Genomic DNA, 18,061 nt, shown 5'->3' on the forward strand with positions numbered 1-18,061 from the left:
AGAAGCAATTTGGAGCACAGCCTCAGTTACGCCCCCTGGATGGCATGATGTGGATTTTACTGAAAAAAGAGGAGTGAAGGGAACGGTAGCGAGGCAGAGGGCGGTGTGTTTGATGTGTAAATGTGTGGTGCGGACGCCGGGGAGAGTGAGGTGAATTCCACATGAGTGCAGCTCAAATTCAGATACGGCAAACTTACTGTAGGAGTCCTTAGTCTCTGTCTCTCTGTCTCTCTGTCTCTCTGTCTCTCTCTCTCTCTCTCTCTCTCTCTCTCTCTCTCTCAGTCTCTCTCTCTCTATCTTTCTCTTTCTCTCTCTCTCTCTGTCTCTCTCTCTCTCTCTGTCTCTCTCTCTCTCTCTCTCTCTCTCTCTCTCTCTCTCTGTCTCTCTCTCTCTCTCTCTCTCTCTCTCTGTCTCTCTTTCTCTCTATCTCTCTCTCAGTCTCTCTCTCTCTATCTTTCTCTTTCTCTCTCTCTCTCTCTCTCTCTCTCTCTCTGTCTCTCTCTCTCTCTCTGTCTCTCTCTCTCTCTCTCAGTCTCTCTCTCTCTCTCTCTCTCTCTGTCTCTCTCTCTCTCTCTATCTCTCTCTCTGTCTCTCTCTTTCTCTCTCTCTCTGTCACTCTCTCTCTATCTTTTTCTTTCTATCTCTCTCTCTATCTTTCTCTCTCACTCTATCTCTGTCTTTCTCTCTCTCTCTCTGTCTCTCTATCTCTCTATCTTTCTCTCTCTCTCTCTCTCTCTCTCTCTGTCTCTCTCTCTCTATCTCTCTCTATCTCTCTCTCTCTATCTCTCTCTTTCTCTCTCTCTCTATCTGTCTTTCTCTCTCTCTCTCTCTCTATCTCTCTCTCTCTATCTCTCTCTCTCTATCTCTCTCTCTCTCTCTGTCTCTCTCTCTCTATCTTTCTCTTTCTATCTCTCTCTCTATCTTTCTCTCTCTCTATCTCTCTGTCTTTCTCTCTCTCTCTCTGTCTCTCTATCTCTCTCTCTATCTTTCTCTCTCTCTCTCTATCTTTCTCTCTCTCTCTCCCTCTCTGTCTCTCTCTCTATCTCTCTCTCTCTGTCTCTCTCTCTCTCTCTCTCTCTCTCTCTCTCTCTCTCTCTCTCTCTGTCTCTCTCTCTCTCTCTCTTTCTCTCTCTCTCTCTCTCTTTCTCTCTCTCTACAGTATTTTATGTCCAGGTTACAGTAATTTCTCAAAGAATCTGCAGACACGCCTGCAAAGTTCAGTCTGAGAAGCTGGTTGATGATCAAACCCATTCAGTGGTGCTGAGGTCTGGACTCTGGGGCGGTCAGTCCATCGTCCAGCTTCTTTGTTTGATGTGTCCGTCTCCTTTTCTCAGCGAGGTTCTTCTTGATCAGCTACACGTCCTTTCAGACCCACAGCACTGAGTGGTCTTCTCACAGTGGAAGGATGGACAGAAACCCCTGTGGATGTTTTCAGATCTGAAGCAGCTTGATCTTCTCCTCTCTCTCAGAGATCAAAGCTTTCAGTGCTGTTCATCTGATGGGGCAGTTTTGGGGTCGACCAGCTCTTCCAGGTGGTTGTTAGGAGACACGTTTTCTCTGGAGGTTTTGGAGACTACTGGTTTCAGAATTTCTGCTTTTATATTACATTATAACAATTATATATATATTACATTAATTATTTAAATATATTATTATGTAGTGTTGGAGGGTTTTTGTTTTTTTTACAGAGTCAAAGCACAGTGGTGGTGATAGGAACCACACGTCCCCCTCTAAAAGCTCCTCACAGTGGTGGTGATGGGAAACAGACGTCCCCTCTAAAAGCTCCTCACAGTGGTGGTGATGGGAACCAGACGTCCCTCTAAAAGCTCCTCACAGTGGTGGTGATAGGAACCAGATGTCCCTCTAAAAGCTCCTACAGAAAGTTCCTACATGACCTGGTTCTGAATTCACTGCCTGATGACTGAGACGCTGTTTTATGAGAGTTTAGAGAACTTCAACTCCATTCATGGTGGAGGGAGACATGCAGGGTGCTGTGCGGCAAAATAGTCCCCAAAGAAAACTCAGTATTCCAGATTTTCCACTGTTTCCCATCATCAACATTCCATATAAGCTCAGAAGACTCGTGTAGGTTCTCTGGTGGTTCTGGATGGTAAATAAAATGTCTATATCTGTGTTGTAGTCATGGCGACGCCTGGTTCCCATCACCACCAAAGTGAAGAAAGTCGGTTCTTTCAGCAGTGCAATATAAGAACCTTTCGGTTCCTTAGAAGACCTTTTTCTGTAATTGAGTTGTATGAGTGTGAAGAACCTTTTTAACCTCCACGTAATGTACCATAAAACTCCTTTACACTTAAACGGTTCTTTGCACGGCCAACATAGTTCTTCAGTTTGACGAAGAATGTGTTGTACATGGCTCAATATAGAACCTTTTTGGAAATGGTTCTACACTCTTACAAAGATGGTTCTTCAGGGGTTCTCTGGTAAAGAAAATGGTTTTAGATAGAACGACGAACACTCAAAGAACCTTTTGCATGATTAAATGTTTCTTTAAATTATGAACAGGTTCTACAGACTGATGGAGAATGTGCTGTCTATGGTTCTATAAAATGTCCAGCTTGGAACAGTAACAGAACCCTTTTTGTGCCATACAGAGCTAAATACAATGCATTCTCCAAACATTTCACCATGCAAAGAACCATTTAAGCATAAGTTGTCATAGGCCTTTATAGAACCATTGTCTTTACCAAAGAACCCTTGAAGAACCATCTTGTGTGATGGTATTATGGGGTCTTTGGACTTTTAATGTTGAGTATGTTTGAACCGTCCCATCAATCCACTCTGAACGACTTCACACATCAACCCAAGAATTACGAAGAAATGTTTAAAAAGCGGTGGAATCCCCCTTCCTCCCTCTCATCCCTCGGCCTCTCAGAGACGAGGCACTCACAGGAGCAGGAGAGCCAGACGCTCAGCAGAGCCCAGGAGGGTTTGCACTCCCTCATCAAAGGCTTCAGCTGACAAAGTGCCAGAGCCGGAGAGTGAACACTAATTAGATCGAGTTTGTCAACAGCCGAGGAAAAGTGGCCGGGTCGAAGTGTGTGTGTGTGTGTGTGTGTGTGTGTGTGTGTGAAACATGTATGAAAAGAACAGATCTGATTAAGGAGAGGTGCTGAAGTATAAGCACTAAACTGATAGCTTAATCAGCCTCTGTGTGTGTGAGAGTGAAAGAACTGCTCAGATAAATTAGCGCAGCTAGCGTAGCACCATAAGGGTGAACATATGCTCTGTTTCCCTCTTTACTGTATTTCCATCAGACATCAGACTCATTTTGGCAGCAAGTACTGAGAACATGTTGGGAGCACTTACACACACTAAAGTGGCCAGTGAAGAATGCACAAGGTAGGTGTTTCTAATAAAGTGGCCAGGTAGTGGAAGCACAAGGTAGGTGTTTCTAATAAAGTGGCCAGTTAGTGTAAGCACAAGGTAGGTGTTTCTAATAAAGTGGCCAGGTAGTGGAAGCACAAGGTGGGTGTTTCTAATAAAGTGGCCAGTGAGTGGAAGCACAAGGTAGGTGTTTCTAATAAAGTGGCCAGGTAGTGGAAGCACAAGGTGGGTGTTTCTAATAAAGTGGCCAGTGAGTGGAAGCACAAGGTGGGTGTTTCTAATAAAGTGGCCAGTGAGTGGAAGCACAAGGTGGGTGTTTCTAATAAAGTGGCCAGTGAGTGGAAGCACAAGGTGGGTGTTTCTAATAAAGTGGCCAGTGAGTGGAAGCACAAGGTGGGTGTTTCTAATAAAGTGGCCAGTGAGTGGAAGCACAAGGTGGGTGTTCCTAATAAAGTGGCCAGGGATTGTAGAAACACAGGCCCGTCTGTGATGCACGCTGGTACGGCTCTCTTTCAGTATGATTTGATTCCGTTCAATAGAATTCAGTTCAGTTCTGTAAGATTCAGTATTTGACTGTGTTTTATTGCCAAAGCATCACTGAAAGCAGTAACACTAACGAGATCCTGGAGTCTCACCGTCGTCTGGTCTGATGACTGCATTCGTTTTTCAGCAGTTTGAGTGTACAGTCACAGACCGAAGCTCCTCGGCTGTCACGGACAGTTTGTCAGCCAGTCTCTGTGGATTCTAACTGTAATAAAAAGCATATTAAACTCTAGTTCTAGGTCTGAGTAGTCCCCTTTAATGTGCTCAGTTATTGTGAACAGTCAAACACCATCATTTGTGCTGAACACGGTCTGAAAAGGTGTTTGGCCCCCAGACGTCTGAAGCGCAGTGCAGTGCCGTATGTCTGTTTCTGCCAGCTGTTAGCACAGTCCTGAATTTTAGCTGCCAGTAAAAATCCGTTCCTCTGTAGTGCTTTTAGAGCCAGACGGTACGTTTCACTTCACTTCACTTCATTTTCTGTCTGTATGTTGTGTGAGAGTGATGTAGTTCACACAGCCCGTGTGTCTTCACCCCGTAACACTTCTATAACCTAAGAATAGCTCCACTGAGATGCACTGAAGTGCCTGTAGTTCCTGAGTAATAAGCCTGAAATGTTAAGGGGTTTATTAAAACAACACTTTTAACACGATGGGCTCTACTGTTCTGCAGTGTTCTGGATTCTGATGAGCTGCAGGGCTCTGGGTTCTGCAGTGCTGCACTGCTCTGCTGTAATGTTGTGCGTTCTGCTGTGCTGCAGGATTCTATGTTGTGCTGCAGCGTTACAGGTTCTGCGGTGCTACAGGGTTCTCTGTTGTGCTGCAGGGTTCTATGCTGTGCTGCACTGCTGAGCTGTTTGCCTTTTACTCGTGTAAATGTGCTGCTGCGTCGTGAGGTTTGTGTAAATTTAAACGGTACAACTGTTAAACACCCTCACCGCTCTGTGTGTGACACACAGATGGCTAGTGAATTACTGCTGAGAGAGAGAGAGAGAGAGAGAGAGAAAGAGAGAGAGAGAGAGAAAGAGAGAGAGAGAGAGAGAGAGAAAGAGAGAGAGAGAGAGAAAGAGAGAGAGAGAGAGAGAGAGGAAGAGAGAGAGAGAAAGAGGGAGAGAGACGATTTCCACAGCAGAGCCAGTGATGTTCAGTGGGGGGTGGTCACCTCGCACACTTCGGAAGTCCACAACCATCTCCTTAGTTTTGTCCACATTCAGAGACAGGTTGTTGGTTCTGCTCCAGTCCGTTAGCCGCTGCACCTCCTCTCTGTCCGCTGACTCGTCATTCTTGCTGGTCAGACCCACCACAGTCGTGTCATCAGTGAACTTGATGATGTGGTTTGAGCTGCACTTTGCAGTTCAGTCGTGAGTCAGTAGAGTGAACAGCAGTGGACTGAGCACACAGCTCTGAGGGACACCAGTGCTCAGTGTGGTGGTGCTGGAGATGGTATTTCCTATCCTGACTAACTGAAGTCTATGAACAGCATTCTGACGTAGGTGTCCTCATTGTCCAGGTGGGTGAGAGCCAGGTGGAGTGTGGTGGAGGTGGTGTCATCTGTTGATCGGTTGGGGCGATATGCAAATTGCAGTGGGGCCAGTGAAGGAGGAAGCTGGTCTTTAATGTGCCTCATGACAAGCCTCTCCAAGCACTTCATGAGGATGGGAGTGAGGGCAACGGGACAGTAGCCATTGAGGCAGGACACTGGAGAAAACACTGGAAGAAAAGAGAGAGACAGAGTAAAAATAGCAAAGGATGAAAAAGAATGATAGAGAAAGGAAGAAAGAAAACAAAAGAGACAAGCGAGAAGTTGAGAGAGAGGAGAGAAAAAAGCTAAAGAGAGAAAGAAAAGAAAGCGAAGAGAAAGAAAGGAGGGACAGAAAAAAGATAAAGAGAGAAAGAAAGGCAGAGAGTGAGAGAAAGAGAAAAAGTGAGAGAGAGAGAGAGAGAGAGAGAGAGTGAACACTTGAGAGGAAAGGTGGAGGCAGAGAGTGAGGGAGGAGGGAGAGAGAGGGAAAGAGAAAACTCGTGATGATGAACTCAGCGCTGCTGCTTTTGTATTCATCTTTTCTGGATGAAGAACAGCTGAAGGCAGGACTCTGGATCTGCTCTCTGCTCTTTTTTCTTACCTTCCTTTCTTTTCTTCCCTCAGCCGGGATCCCTCGTTCTGTTTATTGCGGCCGACTCCATCCCGCTCTTTACGCCTCTCTCTTTATTTCCGTCTTTATAAGTGCTCTGTGAATGAAATAATGAGTAACGGAGAGAGAGAGAGAGAGAGAGAGAGAGAGAGAGGCCCGTCAGTGGCAGGCCATCAGAGGGTTCTTTAGGAGAACGCCGGGCCTCGCTTTGATCACTCTGGCGCTTGAATTATTCATCCGCAGAAGAGTTAGATCCCCATCTCTCCATCCTGTACCTGCCATGTTTAACAGCCTCACGCCTCTGCGGAGGAACGCGTCTCCTGACTGAGGCTGAGCGCTACTGACGTTCCTTTCATCCCGGCTCAATTGCATCAGAGAACAGTACGAGGTGAGAGCTGCCCATCTCAGCTGAGCGCTCGGGAGGAGTCGTGGCTTGGTTCCGCATTAGGCCTCTTCGCCCCAAGATCACACGGTCACGGTTCCCAATCTGAAAATGTCGTGTTCTTCATGAAGACGTCCAAGAACATCGGCTGTCAAACCAAAGCGGTGCTGCTATATCTGCGCCTGCAGCTCTACAAAAATACGGTTCTTCACGCGTTCTTTTCTCCATGAATAGGTTCTTCAGACTGATGGAAAAATGTGCTGAGTATGGTTCTATATATCACCTTTTTGACAGTGGTTCTATACAGCAGCCAAAAGGGTTCTTCTATTGTGACGAGGTCAAGCTTGTAACAATCGAAGAACCCTTTTTGGTGCTATATAGAGGGTTCTTCAGATGGATGGAGAAAGTGCTGTCTATGGTTCTATATAGCACCCAAAAGAGTTCTTCTATTGTGACGAGGTCACGCTTGTAACAATCAAAGAACCCTTTAGAGTGCTATATGGAACCATATACAGCACATTCTCCATCTATCTAAAGAATCCTTTAGTCATGCAAAGATATGCCCTATAAAGAACCTGTTTGAGGAAGGGTCTGTACAGCACCCTGAAGGGTTCTTTTATTGTGACGGTATTAAGCTTGTAACAATAGAAGAACCCTTTTGGGTGCTATGTAGATCCATATACAGCTATTTCTCCATCCTTTTCATAAGGTAAAGAACCCTGTAATCATGCAAAGGTTCTTCACATTGATGGAACATGTGTTGTATATGGCTCTATTTAGAACCATTTTGAAAAAGGGCTCTTCTACTGTGATGATCTCAGGGTTGTAACAGTAGAAGAACCCTTTTGTTTGCTATATAGTGACCACATACAGCTCATTCTCCTTCAGTCCAAACTCTTTCACCACGCAAAGAACTCTTTAATCGTGCAAAGCGTTTTTTTGAGTGTTCATGGTTCCATACAGAAGCATTTTCTTTACTGAAGAACCTTTGAAGAACCTTTTAGCCTGTTTATCCTGCTCACTAGCTGTAGTTTTCTTGTAGCCAAGAAAATAAGTTGGACGAGTTCAACACAGGACAGGAGTCAGTTGTTGTGAGGGGGTCACGGGTGTCGGTATATCGGATATTATGCAGCTTCAAACGTGGCTCAGCCAGATTTTAGAACCAAAACTCTAGTACTTTAGTTGAACTGCAGTGGTTTGAGAGCCTTGATGTACCTTCAACACTGTGGATATAAGCTTTAATCCAGTTGCCTTTTTTGGGGTTTTTCTGAGGCATTTTGAGGCATTTTGAGGCATCCTAGCTGCTGACTGACCACTTATTCTTGTTCCCACCCTTTGGCACCGATACAATTAACCGGTCGTTGAGGGGCCAGAATTTTTGCTGATTGACAGGTGTTCAAATACTTATTTGCAGCAGTAACACACAAATAAATTATTAAAAATCATACATTGTCTCATGTATGTCTCTCCCAGGGGACAGGCACCTAAGATGAAAATTTCAGACTCCTCCATGATTTCTAAGTGGGAGAACGTGCAAAATCGCAGGGAGTTCAAATACTTATTTCCCTCACTGTACATAGCACTGCTGTCAGAACAAAACCTCGTATCTCCAAAACGGTGACTTTACAGGAGAAGGAAAAAACAGACTCTACTTTTAATGGAAGTCAATGGAACCAGACGTCTTTCCCAGTCATTTTGGGCCATTTCTTTTGGTGCATGCATCATGAAATTTTCACACAATGGATAGACCAACATGCCTTTTCAAATTATGCCAAAAACAGAAAAATTACAAAAATGGACAGACAAGGCTTTGCTCTGGTATATAACCCCAAAAACTAGAAACAGAAGAATATTTAAAGTCTCAAAAATGGAGACAGACCTTCTGGAGCATTCTTCTCTTTTACTATTTTACTATATCTTATATTGAGCTTGCAGGTCAAATATGTCATGTTTAGAAAAAAAAACCATACGTGAGTCACAGAACACCTGTGATTCCAATATTAATATAGTTTATATGCTAATGAGCCATTATCGTTCTTATTCGGTTAGAAGCTTTAGAGAAAGTGTGGGGTCAAATCAGGCTTCTGGGATGCATTTTTAGTCCTGTTTAGCTCAGGATGTAGCTGTAAATATTTAATGTAGAAATGAATAACTCATAGCTTTAACAGAAATGTAGGAACACAAAAACACAAACACAGTTCGGTCCTTCTGCGTAAGGTTCACTTCAATATTCAAGATGCAGTTCAGAACCTGATGGGGTGAACTTAAAAAATTCATAAACTTTTGGACAGTTGCACAAATTAAACAGGAGTTCATGCATTTGGGGTTTTCTTCTTGGAAATCCTTGATTTGCCAATTAGCATGAAAATAACCCAGAAGGTGGTCCTGCAACTGGTCTTTGGTGTGAATACAGATCTTAAGATCCGGCCGACAATGTGCCATGCTGACCTGCTTCCCAAGTTAAAGACCAGTTCACTGACCTGACACTCTCCAACTCCAGCGTTCCCATCGGTGGCAGTAGGGTATAGAGCAGAGGTCACCAACGTTGCTCCTGGAGATCTACCCCCTGTGGAGTCCACACACTGTCACACCTGATCTAGCTGCTGATCTAACTTCTTGAGAAGTTCTTGGCTATGTTCAGACTGCCAGCACAAATCTGAATAGTGGCAAATCCAGATTATATCCAGATTGATTTTTGATCATCCGGACAGCAAATAAACAAATCTGATTTTTGTAGATTGGATCCAAACCACATTTGGAAGTTGTTTGAAATGCCAATCAGATTTTTACAGATGAGTCTCAGACTGGACGCTCTGGACACTCAAATCGGATTTCAAAGCATCTTTTGCGTCGCTCGCAACACAACGAACGACGATGATGTCAAATCCAGAGTGATGAAGTGCTGGGACTCAAGAAGGGCTCAGAAGATTGATGATGATGAAGAGAGTTCTGAGGAGTTTGGGGGGAGAAATGATGCTCCTCCATTTATGTTTGTAAATCCACGTCACCAGTGTAGCTACGCAGTTACTGACCCCTACGTCATTACCACGGCAACCCAGGTATCGACTGGATCAGATGTGTTTCACCCCTTGCCCCTGCCACTTAGCCCTGCCCCTCTGTTTTGCGTGTTCACGTCTAGGTGTAGGGTGTCCTGATTGTTGTTGAGATAGAGGGGTAGAGTGAACTGTTAGGGCTACATGACCTTCCAAACGCATGCTAATGTCATTGTAGCTAGCTAGCTAACTTTCCCGTTCCACCTTAAACAGTTCAGGAACTTTGACGCCTAAAGCGCCAGAGTGTAGCTGCTGCACCCTTTTAAGGTGGAACGGGGAAATTTGAACAAGAATCTGGAGAATCTCTGACTTCAGCTTCATATCACTGAAGAATTAGGGGGGGTGATAATAAATAACTGCCCCCCTCTTTGAAGGCGTATGATCCCTAAATGTAACTAAAGCCCAGCAGTGAGGAGCTGAACTTTCCCCTCCTCTGCTGTCCCTGCAGACGGGCAGGGTCGCCTACAGAGCGGCGCTAGTAGCTGTTAATGAAGTGATGCTCTTTTATTAGAGGGGCTCATTTCAGAGGGAAGATCTCAACCACTGCCCTGTAACTCAGGAACAAGGGGCAACACTCGAAAACAAGGGGTGGGGGTGAAAAGGAGGAATGGGATTAGACTTTAGAATTGAACTCTGCAAGAAAAATTGATTTTCAGGAGGACCACTGATGTAGGGCAATTAGAGAAACAGCTATTAATCCATGTGAAGTTCCAAGACATCTCCCAAAAACAACACAGATGGATTTGCTGAGGTTTCTTGAAGAACGTTGGGCTGCTAGTCCCAAATCAGTGGCTCTCAATCCGGACCTCAGGCGTCCTCAGAGGGTCCAGATTCCAAGCCAACAAAAATGTGGCCAGTCTGGGGGTCCCTGAGGACATGTTTGACAACCACTGGTCTAGAGGGACTGCAAACTCCATTTCAGGGCAGCAAAACTTCAGGATTTAGAGCAGAAACAATAGGGATGCTGCACTTACACCTAATAAAAAATACATTAGAGCCATTTCTCAAACATTTGCATTTTTTATGAAGAATAAACCAGTGAAATAATGCATTCTGTTTGTGTTTGTTATTAAATCTAAGTTGCTTACTTACAACTTGGTGTGTCTAGACTAAATGTGTGTGTCTGGACTCATAAAGAAAAGCATAAAACATTGGAACAATGTGTATTTTCCAATTACAGAGCAGATCTGATGTGCAAGGGTGCAGGAATGTGTGCGGATGTTGTCAGCGCTCATGTTTTAGTGGACCTGAAGGGCTGTTTCTATCTCTAATTAAAGACTTTCTACAGGACCCCTATAGTGGGAACAGACCTATCCAGAACTAGAGCAGGTATGTGAGTGTGTATCAGCCCCCTTAGCACTGCGAGGTGTTTGTAAATGCACTCCAGATGGTGCATTATGCAACACCATTTGCCACTGCTCTTTCCGAGGTGCTTAAAAGTTTAAACGCACATTAGAAAAATGTGGACATTGCAAAACGATTTCACATTCTTGACATTTTGTACTGCTTAGTGGGACGAAGGTGTGGGCGGTGATTCAGTTAACATCAGTGATGATAAGTAGCCAAATATTTCTTACAAAATCAGGAGCGCTAAAAGGAAGTTTGCTGCTCTTCTCTTCGGAGAAAGCTTTCCTCTGTGTTGGTACTGGAATTGGATTGCATTCAGCCACAAGAACATCAGTGAGGTCAGGTATCAATGTTGGACAATTAGTCCAACTCATCCCAAAGGTGTTCAATGGAGCTGTATCACTCCAACTCATCCCAAAGGTGGCCCACAAAGCTTCATTACTCCAACTCATCCCAAAGGTGTTCAATGGAGCTGTATCACTCCAACTCATCCCAAAGGTGGCCCACAAAGCTTCATTACTCCAACTCATCCCAAAGGTGTTCAATGGAGCTGTATCACTCCAACTCATCCCAAAGGTGGCCCACAAAGCTTCATTACTCCAACTCATCCCAAAGGTGTTCAATGGAGCTGTATCACTCCAACTCATCCCAAAGGTGGCCCACAAAGCTTCATTACTCCAACTCATCCCAAAGGTGTTCAATGGAGCTGTATCACTCCCACTCATCCCAAAGGTGGCCCACAAAGCTTCATTACTCCAACTCATCCCAAAGGTGTTCAATGGAGCTGTATCACTCCAACTCATCCCAAAGGTGGCCCACAAAGCTTCATTACTCCAACTCATCCCAAAGGTGGTCCACAAAGCTTCATTACTCCAACTCATCCCAAAGGTGTTCAATGGAGCTTTATCACTCCAACCCATCCAAAAGGTGGTCCACAAAGCTTCATTACTCCAACTCATCCCAAAGGTGGTCCAAAAAGCTTCATTACTCCAACTCATCCCAAAGGTGGTCCACAAAGCTTCATTACTCCAACTCATCCCAAAGGTGTTCAATGGAGCTTTATCACTCCAACCCATCCAAAAGGTGGTCCACAAAGCTTCATTACTCCAACTCATCCCAAAGGTGGTCCAAAAAGCTTCATTACTCCAACTCATCCCAAAGGTGGTCCAAAAAGCTTCATTACTCCAACTCATCCCCAAAGGTGGTCCACAAAGCTTCATTACTCCAACTCATCCTAAAGGTGGTCCAAAAAGCTTCATTACTCCAACTCATCCCAAAGGTGGTCCAAAAAGCTTCATCACTCCAACTCATTCCAAAGGTGTTCAATGGAGCTTCATTGTGTGTTCAAAGGAGATATGTTGCTTCAGCAACTTGTCCAATGTTGCTCCAGCAACTCTTGTTCCAAAGGTGTCTATTGGAGCTTCATCACTCCAACTCATCCCAAAGATGTTCAGTGGAGTTTCATTACTCGAGACTGATCCCAAGCCTGTTCAACAGAGCTTCAGTGCTCCAACTCAGCCCACAGATATTCAACAGATTGCCATCATTCCAAAGAACATGATTCAGTACAGTGAGCTGCACATCGCTCATCCTGATGCTTTAGGTGACAAAAATAAGCATCCGTTCTAATGCCATTGACTTTCTTTGGAGAATACATGACTGGAGATTACATGGCAGTTGGACAGTACCTACACAGCCTTTCTGATTGCTAGCTTTTCAGTTAGGGCTGTAAGAGTTCTTAAAAGCCATACAGATATGGAACACCATGTGGTACATCACAGTAATGTTACACCCTGGTCAAGCACCTGTGTTCATTTCATATAACAGCTGCAAATGTAGGGGTTTAGTTTGGGTGGACAAACTGCCTGGTGAAAAAAAACACTATTAGAGAAAATAAGAGAGTGTTGGGAATGCAAGATATTAACAACTCCCTCTCTTTCACGCTAAGCTGGTGGTGAAGTGAAGAGGTTTTTCCTCGATCTGCTGAAGCTGCAGAACTGAGCTGAAGCTCCCTTAAAGCGTAATGAGAAGAATTAATTTGATACACACACACACACACATACACACACACACAAAATACTGCGTCATCCCAAACCAGAACTTTCCAGCACAGTCATTGAGCGCAGCATATGAAATGTGAATGAATGTTTCTAGGAGTGTTTCTCCAGAATGTCTTCCGTTTTCCGTTCCGGCTTCTTAATGGCCTGTTCATGATTCTTCTTAGTGTCTCCATCCATCTTGTTGCTGATTATTCTCTTCCTCTTTTACCTTTAACTGCTCCAAGCAGAACTGAATTTTCCATTGAACTGTCCAAAATAAGGGATTCAGTTTGGTTATCTGGGCTTCTAGTGAGAGATTAGGCTTGGTTTGGTTTGTTTTCTTGCTGTTCAAAGTACTCCCTAAAGTCTTCACTAATATTTCCCATTCCACTTTTTATTCTCCAGCTTTCACATCTAGGAAGGACCACAAGAAAGAGCCCTTGACAATTCTGACCTTTTTTGTAGAGTCAAATCACTACATTTGAAGACCTTTACAATCTCCTTTATTTTTGTTTTGCCTAGTGCCAATCGGTATTGGATTTCTTGACTGATGCTTTGTCGTTAAATAAAAAATGAATGTATTACAAGAACCACCTGACTTTCTGCTATAAGTGTCATGTGATCTGTATATTAAGGGTTACTGATGTTATTCCTCTAGTCTGTAATGTCCTGTCTTCTGTTTAGGTCTTCAGGTTTCTTAATGGCCTGTTCATGTATCTCTGAAGGCCTCAATCCATCTTGTCGTTGGTTCTCCTCTTCCTCTTTTGCCTTCAACTGTTCCACACTTAATTGCCTTTTTCAATTAACTAATATTCTCATAAGACGTCCAAAATAAAAGCTTCAGGTTGGTATTCTGGGCTTGGAGTGGGAAGTGTGGCTTGATTTCATTTGCTATCTTGCCATCTAAGGCACTCCCTGAAGTCTTTACCAGTACATAAATTCAAAGGCATCAATATTCTTCCAAATCCATAAACAATCACAGGGAAGACCACAACCTGGACAGTTCTGACTGTTCTGATCATTTGAAGAACTTTTCAAGCTTCTTCCTTCTTGTTCCGCTGAGTGCCAATCGGTGTTGTATCTCTCTACTGCTGGATCTCTTGTGAATAATTGATCCAAGCAAGCAAAAGCTATCCACCACTTCTACATCTGCTCCTCACTGTCCCATCCTTCCCCCTCTGCCACGAGTGCCCAATGGTCTATCAAAGTGAGCTGAAGTGGGCAAGGGCATGTTAAAGTATATAAACACTGATTTATGCCAGGCTCTGTGGGACTCTTAAATAAAGTTAGAACTCACTAGTTTATAACTATTGTAGCACCTGGCTGTTTGACTTGCATTATAGTGGGTATGCAGGAAGCATGGCTATGCAGAGCAGCCATGCAAGGAGGCTTTTAGGAGGCAAGTGCAATTTTTCCTGCATCATCATCATCTACTTGACACACTGGTGTCAGAAGTGGGATAGTGCCAGGTGAACAGCGGAGAAAGCTGACCCTGATTGAGAACTGTGGAAGAAGAAGCAATGTGGTAAGGATGGGTGCCGTAAGAGGCAAAGAAGAAACAGCATGGTGAGGCTCAGCAGCAGAGCCTGGTTGAAGGACAGCAGCCAACAAGGACATGCCAGAAGAGCAGCGTGGCGGTGTAGCGGTGTCGACCATGAACCTCCAGTGATACTTTGAGCAGGCACTGGAGGCATGGGGGAGTTTGCTTGATTCTTCTTGCTACGGTAAAACGAATTAAATCTTAGATATTTACAACAATGCATCACTCAAGGAATGGAAATGAATCTAAAGTGGAAAGCAGTCGCTGAGGTTTGGGGATCATTATTTTGGCACTGGCACCCAGTCTCAGTCTGTTCTAATTTTGTCGGGCCACAGAAAAGATGAAATTTGCAGGCCAAGTTAAGGTGGTAAAAATTGATGGCGTGTGTTTTCCATAACATGCTGCTGTGCTTGTGTTTGAGTGTGTTCGAATGAAAGCGTGAACGTGTGTGCTGGTGTGTGTGTCCAGCTGATGCAACAACTCTTGTTAATTCACTGCAGGTCTGTGCTGAGTAAAACAGAAACTCACTTACCCCAGAGAGCCAGCAGCATGCAGCACTGGGGCGTCTTAATCACTTGCTGCTGTTGCTGGGTGATTTTGTTAGTGTCGTTTTCTTTTGGTGAAAACATACAGAACAGCCAGAGTGCTGTGTGTCCAAGGTATATGGCCAAAAGTATGTGGATACCTCACAAAAACACCTATATGAGTTTGCTGAACATCCTGTTCCAAAACCATGGGCCTCCATATGGAGTTGCTCCACTTTGCAGCTCTAACAGCTTCCACTCTTCTGGGAAACTTTCCACAAGATTTTGGAACGTGTCTGTGGGAATTTGTGTCCATTCAGTCAAAAGGTAACTTGTGAGGTCAAGCACTGAGATTGGATGAGAAGGTCTGGCTCACAATCAGCATTCCAGTTTGTCCCAAGGTGTTCAGACATTGCGCATAGTGGTCTTAGGCTTGTGTTCACCTGCTCGGCCGTGAAAACCCATTTCATGAAGCTCCTGATGCACAAATCTTGTGCTGATTTTAGTTCCAGAGGACAGCAGTTTGGAACTCGATAGCGACTGTTACAAAAGTTTTGGTGTTTTTTATGTGCTACATCCTGCTCTGTTGGTTGGCGTGGTCTAAAGTAGCGTGGCTGAGCTTTTGGTGCTCCTAGATGCTTCCGTTTCGCAATAATAACACTTACAGTTGACCAGGGCAGACCTAGAAGGGCAGGAATTTCATGAGCCCACTTGGAGCAAGGGTGGCATCCTATGACAGTGCCACATTTTACGTCACTGATTCTTTCAGTATGACCAATTCTACTGTCAGTCATGCAATCTTCATAGACGATGTGCTTGATTTTATACACTTGTTAGCAATGACTGTGACTGAACTCATTAAGCGGGGTGTCCACATACTTCTGGCCACGCAGTGTTGCTACGTTGGCCTCATATCTATAATACAATCCTGAGGAAGCAAACTTCTGACACAATATCCTGAGTTTTGGGATAAGGGGTCGATTAGGAAAGCTAGATATTTTGCCAAACAGACTAGCTACAGTGTTTTATTTTGACATTTCACAAATTGTTATGATAATATAATTGCTGAAATCTCAGAAAACGTGAATGTGTGTTTACATATGTGAGAAAAATCAAAGTAAACTCTTTTTTGCTGAGACAATAAAGCCCATCCACTCCACATTAGCAGCCATTTAGTCGTCAGTGGTGTCCTCACAAGCCGGACAGGTGGCTGTTGCCGATGGTGCCGATAAGGATGTGCAGACGGCATACGCTCGCACTTTACACAGTTGTGTCTTCCACCTATAAACACATTCAGACACTGCGAGAAGGATGACGGTCATGTGATCCGTTCTCTCGCATTCTGTCTGGTTGAACATAAGTGCTTCTGGCGGTCTGACGAGAATTACCACCCCACCTCTTTCACAGCTTTCATGAAACATGTCTCACGCACTCAGTCCTGTTCACAACCTCTAAGCCCGTCTAAAACACGTCTATGTTGTAAACCACATTTCCGTGGCTGCATTTTGCAGTTGGGCTTCACTCTTAGGGTACTGCTGTAGTTCACTCTTTAAAAAGACGGTTCCTCAGTAGTTCTTTCATAAAGACAATGGTTCTACATAGAACCAAGAACATCCTAAGAACCATTTGGCTCAGATGGTTATTTGCATGGTAAAATGGCTCTTTCTCCATCAATCTAAAGAGTCACCTTGCCTGGCAAACAACCATTTAAGCACGCAGATGGTTCTTTGAACCATTGTCTTTACTGAAGAACCCTTGAAGAACCATCTTTTTTAAGAGTGTATAGATCCAGGCTCCGCGGTAGGCCCTGCTTAGTGGTTGTTGAGGGGGGCTAGATCACCTGGGGGCTGTCAACTCAACTGCAAGTGGGTCCTCAAGAACATGACAAATACTCAGACCCGTAATAACTTAAAAAAACCCAAAACGTTTTCCCTGCGATGGACTGGCATGGGGCGGCACGGCAGCGTGGTTGGTAGTGCTGTCGTTTCACAGCAAGGAGGGCCTGGGAAGCTGCACACCAAACTGTAACGCTCAGGCCCATAAAACTGCAAACGTGTTGGCCTGTTGGAACCGTTAGAACCTGGAGATCCCTACTGGGCTACGCGCTGCTGCTTTTTTCAGCAGGCTTGGCATCAGGCTTCACAACGGCATGGAAGAAGGCCAATTCACTAGAGTTCACATTCAGAACCTTCACTTCAGCTAGACCAAGCAGTTCAAACACATTACAACTTATCACCTGGCCTAACCTCGCTGAGCGCAACCGCACTCATATTAACAGTTACCTCTTTATTGCTTCCCCCGTTCCTCATCCGAGCAGCCCTTGTATAGCGTTGATCCGTCGAACTTTTGAGTCTGGAAGTCAGTTCGAGGCGGAATATCTCTCTCGGCATGTCCTCCAGGCTAAAAACGGCTCCGTGTCACTGTGTCTATGAGGCACACGGTCCTCAGCAGCTCACGGCTAAAGCGTGCACTGTAATATGCGTATATTCACCTGCCCTCCTACGCTCTGCCCGCCATCCCTCGCTCATCCGCTCTCCTTTCACTGCTCTTTTCTTGGAGCTGATGTACACTCTTCATTCTGTTACTCATTCTCCTGAATAGCGGCTGAACAGAAAGCTTCCTTTATTCTAATCTCTCTCTCTCTCTCTCTCTCTCTCTCTCTCTCTCTCTTCCACTCCCTCATCATCAATTCTCCTCATGCCATACCACCTCGGTTTCATTTAGGGGTGCAAATGGCCAGGTTTCACTCGAGGAACTCTAGTATTTGTTTCATTTCATCGTTAAAACGCCTCCCTCCGGTGCATTTTTACATTCAAGTCCACCTTAAAATCGTATTTCATGGCTGTATTCCATTCACACCTTGCATAATCAAACAGCAAAGGCCGGTAAAAGCTTTTAATGCATTTCAAGAGCTGGAAGCTTGACCTTACCTACATCAGGGGTCTCCAGCTTTTTTGGCTGTCTAACTGACTGCTGCAGATTAATCTACTGACGGTCAAAGTACTGTAAAGTTCAATGCACGTACACCATACATATACTGTATTATACCACTGCTGCTGTTAATATACAGAAATAGAATGTAAATGGGCAAAAAAACAGATAGACACCTTTATTTTACAGATGTTTGCATTTATTTGAATCATGTTGCCGTCTTTATTAG

General features: G+C 44.4%; 1 long non-coding RNA gene across 1 annotated transcript; it reads right to left on the reverse strand.

The window, feature by feature from the left end:
* Positions 1-5,358: 5,358 nt before the first annotated feature.
* Positions 5,359-17,439, reverse strand: LOC119265377. Its single transcript, XR_005131611.1, has 3 exons — positions 17,184-17,439; positions 6,008-6,113; positions 5,359-5,594 (listed from the first exon to the last, which is right to left on the reverse strand). It is a non-coding gene; the product is annotated as an uncharacterized LOC119265377 (long non-coding RNA).
* Positions 17,440-18,061: the final 622 nt, after the last annotated feature.

The sequence above is a fragment of the Pygocentrus nattereri genome, chromosome 16, assembly GCF_015220715.1.
Source record: "Pygocentrus nattereri isolate fPygNat1 chromosome 16, fPygNat1.pri, whole genome shotgun sequence".
Classification (NCBI taxonomy): Eukaryota; Metazoa; Chordata; class Actinopteri; order Characiformes; family Serrasalmidae; genus Pygocentrus; species Pygocentrus nattereri.